This window comes from Furipterus horrens, unplaced genomic scaffold (genome assembly GCF_987537825.1).
Source record: "Furipterus horrens unplaced genomic scaffold, mFurHor1.1.pri manual_scaffold_17, whole genome shotgun sequence".
Classification (NCBI taxonomy): domain Eukaryota; kingdom Metazoa; phylum Chordata; class Mammalia; order Chiroptera; family Furipteridae; genus Furipterus; species Furipterus horrens.
In genome coordinates, this window is record NW_028327187.1 from 23,049,836 (window position 1) to 23,057,513 (window position 7,678).

The 7,678-nt window shown below is 43.2% G+C and overlaps 1 pseudogene; it reads right to left on the minus strand.

Annotated features, from left to right (window-relative positions):
* Positions 1–1,103: 1,103 nt before the first annotated feature.
* On the minus strand, positions 1,104–2,421 carry LOC149990682 (non-POU domain-containing octamer-binding protein pseudogene; annotated as a pseudogene).
* Between the last annotated feature and the right edge of the window lie 5,257 nt (positions 2,422–7,678).

The window sequence follows — 7,678 nt, forward strand, 5'->3', positions numbered from 1 at the left end:
TTTCTGGAACTTCTGGTTGTCTCTAGTTTTGAGGTACAGTATTCCCTTACTTATCGTGGGTATTATGTTCTAGACCCGCTTGTTATAGGTGAATATCTGTGAAGTAGGAACCTTACATTTATTTTAGTATTTATATATATTTTAAGGCTTTATAAACCCTTCCCACACACTTATAAACCATTCCCAGTCCCTTATTAACCTTTCCCATTCCCTTACTAACCTTTTCCATACTTTTATAAACACTACTTATGTTCTTAAACATATTCTACACTCTTAAACCTATGTAACTTTAACAACATACGTATGCAGTACTGCAAAATCCCGCGATACAGCGAAAAATCCACGATAAATAATTAAATATAATGCAGTTATTTTTAAAAATCCCACAGTACAGTGAGGCTGTGATAACCGAACCACGATATAGAAAGGGACTACTATAGTTGTATTCCTTCTTAGTTGTGGAGGGGGAGATGGAGTGTGTCTGTCTAGGCCTCCATCTTGTCCGGAAGTCCTCAAGATTTTTTTGAAGATACACTAAAATGAAAATCTCTGAGAGAAAATATCTTCCTTAGGGTATGAAGGAATAATATATGGGATATAAGAATTGTATGTATGTTATCTGTGACCTCTGTGGATATTTGCCTGAATTCCCACCTGAGAGTACATGGAATGATGGGACTAAAGTCATTAGAAGATCTTTGTAGGTTCTGTGGTATATGTGGCTGTGTCTGGGGTTGGGAAATTTAAGGATAAGAATGAAAATAGAACAGGATAAACAAAGAATATAATGATTAAGATTAATGGGGACTCTAACTGGATCCATTTTGCCATTGTTCCCCCCACCCCCCGCCAGGCCCTCAATAATCACATGAGACTTCAGGAATGCACTACACAGATATGATTAAATGATATACCACACAGAACTGATCTGTTAAATATCACCCCTCCCTTGCCTTCTGCCTGTAGCATGCTCCCTAGGATAGTACAGGCAGGGAAGACATAGCTTTTGGGAGGAATCCCTAACACTTTCCAGGGTAGAATTTGGCTAGTTCAGAAAGGGTTCTTCTCTTAAGGGTTTTGGGAAACTAGACAATGCAATTTTATTAGTATTGGTGATATCTGTTTGAAGCAAACTGACCTCTAAAAGCTGCATGGTTTAATATAGGAAGATTTCCACCAATTGCTCCTATTCCTTCCATTGTAGCAGCTTGGCCAAGGTGTTTGGTAGTCAGTGGGGTCAATCCCAAGGTTCCATCTGGCATCATAGTGACAGGTCCTGGAGGAGCTGGGGTACCAGGAAGCACAAAATCGGGGGACATGGCACCTTTGTTTATGCCCATAGCATCTCCCATAGCCATGTGGTCCATCCATATCTCCTGCTTTCTCACATTAGGGAAGGTCCCCTTGAATCCTTCCTGCTGTTGCTGCATTTCTTCCTCATGGCGCCTGCCTTTCTCCTCCTGCCTGAGCTCCAGTTGCATTAATTTTTGTACTTCTTGGTTGTGCAGCTCTTCCATCCTCCAAAGTTCTTCTTGACACCATGTCAAATCCTGCCTCATTAGCATGACCTGGTGCTCATGGCGAGCAGCCTCCATCTTCATCTCATTTGTCACAAGTTTCCTTGATGTTGCAGTCCACTTGGTCCTGCTATTATTTCTCCATCTCAGTGAGAGCCTTTCAGTGTATGGTATTCTCATACTCAAAGGAGCCAGGCTGTGTAGATTTAGGTAGCTGCTCTTACTCCTTGTGAAACTGCTGGTTCTTTATAACCAGCTTTTCTGGAAGTTCCTGTTTGTCATCTAACTGGTCCATGGGCTCCCCAGCCACAGGCCAAGGAAATGTGGTTAGCAGGCAGGGCCCTCCACTGCATCTGTCCAGACATTTTCAAGCAGCTTCTTCCCCAAGAACTCATCAGTGCCTTCCCCAACCATCCACAATGACTATAGACCTCTCCACCTGGTCAAACAGAAAAAGCTTCTGCCAGCAATTCATTGGACATACACTGAGGAAGGTTCTAGGCTGTAAAGGATGTGCTATGGCAAGCAAAGCAGAAACACAGCTGCTTTCCATGAAGTGGCATGTTGTCCAGCTTCACTTAAGCAGTTTCCACTAGGGTTTGTGTTTCCAAGCAGATAAAGCCAAAGCCCTTATCCTTATGAATGAAGACTTCACCCGCCTTCCCATATTTCTCAAATACTTTCTCATTTCCTCCTCAGTGACATCAGGAAGAAGATTGCCCACAAAGAGCCAGCTACATTGGGTGAAGGTCTCTCTCCTGATTTCCTAAAATTCTTCAGGTAAATAGTCAAGGCTTTATTCTGGCTGCTGGATTGCTGCAGGTATTGGTGGTGCCAGTGGCTGCTGGTGGTAATGCTAACGATCCTTCCTAGGAGCATGGTTTTGTATCTTCAAGTTAAAGGTTTTATTGATATGCTTTTTTGCACCCCTCTATAAACTGTTCTGTCCTCAGAATACCTAGTTTCAGTAGTCTACATGTTTACCTCCAAGTACCCAGAGCTAACATACAGCTCCAGGTTCCCATGGTGAGGCCTCATGAAAACTAATAATATACTATATATTGAGAATTAACAATGTGTCAGACATTGTGCTAAGTGCTTTATATATACATTATCTCATTTAGACCTCCAGCTAACTTAGGAAGCAAGTAGAGTATTCCCTCACTTATCACGGGTATTACCTTCTAGACACCCCCCCCCCGCGATAGTTGAAAATCCACGAAGTAGGAACCTTACATTTATTTTAGTATTTATATATATTTTAAGGCTTTATAAACCCTTCCCACACACTTATAAACCATTCCCAGTCCCTTATTAACCTTTCCCAGTCCCTTATTAACCTTTTCCACACTTTTATAAACACTACTTATGTTCTTAAACATATTCTACACTCTTAAACCTACGTAACTTTAACAACATACATATACAGTACCACAAAATCCTGCAATATAGAGAAAAATCCGCGATAAATAATTAAATATAATATTTTTAAAAATCCCGCGATACAGTGAGGCTGCGATAAGTGAACCGTAATGTAGAGAGGGACTACTGTACTATTATTCCTCTCATTGTATGGATTAAGAAATTGAAGATTAAGTTGGTTAAGTAGATTCCATTAAGGTACAAACTCAAGTCCAGAGCTCTTTCTTTTATATTCTTCTTTGTCATAGAGTGATAAGAAAGAAAAAGGACATGCCTTAGCCAGCCAAAGCAGCCATATTATATTTTTGATCAATGAACTTCCCAGAAACTCTTAAATCTTACCCTAAGACAGACTATACTGATGGATAAAGGGAAAGTTTGGGTTTAACAAGAAGTTTACAGATGCTTTTAGGTGAGGAAACAATAACACATATTTTTCACGAGCATTTCAAGTGATTCTGAATTTGTCCCTTCCGTGACTGATCTGCGACAGCCTTAATGTCAACATCTCTTGCATAATGTCTTTTTAGTCTTTTTACTAATACATCAGTCTTCAGAGTGGCACAAGAGTTGAGGGGCATGAGGAAAGCTTTAGGATGTGTACTTATCCCTTGTTAAAATGCAAGTCTTCTGAAGGGTGGGCTATCACCACTTCTTGAATAATCACCTGATTTCTTATTGGGGTTAGTTCATCCCATTGTTTTTCCTGTATGAAGTCTTAAGAACCATAATTCTAGGTCATGTTGGGTAAAGAAAAGGGGAAAATGACAAACAGCAATTTGGGTTCTGGTAGGGGGCAACCAAGAGAAGCCTAAGGTCCTTCCCAAATTTATTGAGGGTCAGCACTGGCTCTTAGCACATGGCTTTTTATATGGCTGATTGATGCAGAGGTCAAACTAAGACCCGTTGTCTTCCACCTGTGATTTGTAGGAGGTTGAAGAAAGAGTTTTAAAAAATTATTATAATAATGCAAGTGATGCCCTACCTTGAGGAAGCTGATCCCTGCTGACCCACCCGAAGAAGGGCTGGGTTTCAAAGTAGTTGTGATATCGAAAGATAGCCTGTATAGACTGCTAAGATTGAGCTGAGGGTAGAGAATAGGAGGGGCTGCTGGGGGAGATGGAACTAGGCCATGGGAATGAAACCTGGGAGCCACTTGTGCACTGGCCCATGGTCCTTGGGGATGGAGGTCAGAAGTTCAAGCACTGAGGGCATGGCATGTGGTCAGACAATACCTTTGCAAAACACTCAGGACCATGGTGAGGACATTGTGTCTCACTTTCACATGCAAGGCCGCATTGCCCAGGTGACCGAGCATGTGCCTTGCAGATGCTTCATCCTGGTTGGGGAAGTCCTGCTCCTAGCTGCAGATGCCCCACTCGTCCCACAGAGGCCAACCTCGGTACTGCCTGAGAGGCTGTGATGGGTTTCCAGGGTCCTTTTACTTAGGTTTTTGATCTGGTTGCTCTCTGCCTATGGGCCCTGAGTGTGAGCAACCTGCTTCATACAGGGACTGTGGCATGCGAGGCACTGAGTTGATGGAGCACCACAAGAGTCTCTCCCATTGGCAGTGATGGTGGCAGGGGAGGTTCTTATACTGAGCATGTGCAAGGCTAGAAAGATAATTGGATATAGAAAAAAGCCCTCCTACCATGTTCTGGTACCAGATTGGGGGTGGGACCAGGGGAAGGCAGGTACAAGCGCAATAGAAGTCAAAATGGCAGCAGGGGAGGTGCTGGACCAAAGAGACCTGCCAGTCTAACAAGGGGAAAAAAGGGATTGCTTGAGAAGTGGACCCATCCAAAACATACAAAAGTTTAGGACGTTAATTGGTCATTCTGAGAAAGCACCTGGTCGTTCACACAACCAAAGGTAATATAAACCCAGGGGTCAAAGAAACTTTCTCTAGTTCATTGCTTACTGCTTGGGACCTGCACTGGGACAGTGTAGTGTCCTATCCTTTCCATGAACCATGTGATCTTAACAGTCATATGGACCATGGCCTCCAGGAAGAGTCTCTCTCTCTCTTACTAACCTAGTGGAGCATTTGCCAGTGCATTCTCACAGCCTTCAGCCTGGGAGCATGGGACCTTGCTGCTCAAGAAGATTCATGGCCAATGGCAGCATCAGCTCCACATACAGCCTTCATGAGGGAGCCTAAAGCTGGACAGCAGCTGGGAACAAGCTAAACTACCTGCATGACCCCCTTGCAGCTTGCCGTGGGCTCCAAAGGACAGTACTTTGAAATGGAGCAGAAACTCTGAGCACTGCCGTTTGTTTTAGTCTTGCTGAGGACAACTGATTTGTTTGGGTTTTGTGGAGGAGATGAGCTGTGAAACGGGGAGTCCCTCATTCTCCCAGACTGTTCAGCATCCAAGTAAAAACCTCTTTCCTGTTTCACCAGTCTCTGCCTCTAGAGTTTTCCTTTTGTGGTGGTGGGCAGGTGAACCCCCGTTTTTGTTCAGGAACAGTTGCCTAGCAGTGAACAGGGCTTTACCAAGTATTTCATACTCTCTTGTCTAATCCTCCCTGTGCTAAACAAGATGGTTGGCTGAGATCAAGTGGGTTGTCTAGCCAGAAAAAAAAAGGCATTTTTTTCTGTTAATTTACTTTTCAATAAAACTAACCAGCCCACACAATAGGTCAAACCAGTGATTCTGCCCTCCTTGGTATACACTAGGTTTGGCATTGTACCTGCAAGACATATTCTTAGCCACCAACTTCCCTATCTTTAAGCCATAGATTGACAGAGCTGAAAGAAGACTCCTGACTTACATCATTCTACCCTTAGTTGCACAAATAGGGGACAGAGAGGCTCAGAGGAGACAGATTTGCTCAAGGTCATGGAGAGAGTTAGTTGTAGGCTAAAACCCCAGATGTCCTGATTCCTGGATGAGTACTCTTCCACTACACCACATTGTAACCTCATCAGTGGCAGACCTCCAGTTAGGGCCTCTTGGCTTACATCCGTTTCAGGCTCCAAAGTATTCTCCTAGCTGACTTTTGGGACTCACTTGGTAATCCAAGGCCATTTGGATAGTGCCTAAGTTTCATCCTGGATTGTTCTTTCCAGATCAGCTGCAATCTGGGCCAGCATGGAATGCTGCCACAAAATCAGTCCCTCCTGGCCTCTGCACTATGAGTAAAGGAAAATGAATGTCTCTGTCTTCTGTCTGGGGCTCTCAGATTGCTGAACAGATGTCTGTCTCAAAATGACTCCTTAGATACTGGGCAGGGAAAAATATTGGTAACAAGCCCTGATAAGGGAACACAAGCTTTTACAGTGCCAAATAGCTGCTGTTGCCTACCTCCCTCTCCCCCACAGTTCCAAATGTACAAGATGTTGAATTTTTCTTGTCAGAGATATGTACAGAGCCCCCTACTTGAAATATTCTGGTGAACCCTGTGTTTTTGGAAAATCTGCTTTTAAGTTCAGGCTTGAGCTCTTCTCAGAAGACCTTACCTGTTCTTCCACCAGGCACTAGACTCCTGATACAGTTTTTCCATTCACATGAAATAACCAGTATTTCCCCAGTCCTGACCAAAAAAAGAAAAAGATATCATTTTGTCTAGCCTGCTGTATTCCATATATTTGCATGCTTCTCATCCCCATACCCACCAGCTTGTGGCCCAGCATGGGCACTATTTTTGGAGCTAACCTAAGTGAAAAAACAGTGGCACTGTAGTGAGGAATTTGAGAAGAAATTCCTATGTCTCTGGTGCTAGGCTCAGCTCCTGTTTCACTCTAAGCCTCAACTCGATAAAAGTAATGATCTGGTGTTGTCGCCTAATGCTGCAGATGCTTAGTTCCTGCTGGGTCTACTTTCAACAGTTCAAATATAGCAGGGACACAAGTTGGAGCATGTTCATCAGGAAGGGCACATAACATGTGGCCACTCACTCAGCAGTGCCAAAGCTACTCCTCCATAGAGGCTGGCAGCTGCTCTGCTGAGGCCCTCTGGAGGAGCTAAGCAGCCTCCCAAGGTGGCAAAGATCATTTATTCTCCACAATCATCTTCTGCCATCAAAAGTAAGCTTGGGTGAGGCTGTCTTCTTGCATAGTTCAAGTTAGGGATGGCCCTGCATATCCTCTATGTGATTCAGGGGATATGTCTACCAGCTTTAGGAAAAGCTGAAAGAGGTAACCATCTGCACATTCCAGTATAATGACTGTCCAGTAGGGCTGTAATTATCTCTCCTTGCCATTGATTATGCTAACAGAAATCTTAGACCAGATATGTAATTATGGATTCTACCATATCCACCATTTCCTTCTAAGGGAAACTACATGGCCAACAGTTCTGTGCTGAAGAAAATGACCCTAGATTACTCTTTGAAAATTGAGTGCTTGCTTTTTTTGTCATGGATGGGCACCTTACCTGAAGGCACTCAATCTATTAGCTGGTGGATGACCTTCGTATAAAGTGGCCTAGCTAGAAAGCCATACTCAGTGGGGCAATGGGATGTAGCTAAGGCACATGACTTGTCTCCCTGGAATGCAAGTATAAAAATACAGAGATTTTAAAAAATTCATTGGTAGAAGTATGAATGAAAAGGTACCAGATTAAAGCAGAGTACAACTGGAGTGTGTTTTTTTTGTTGTTGTTGTTGTTGTTTTTTTAATGGAAGAGCACTTGATAGCATTCTAGCTCCTGTAAAGATGATGAGATTCAATCCCTAGAAATGCTCTTAGTTCCTGAATGATGCCAAATCCTGAGTTCCCACTAGAAGTTTTTGAG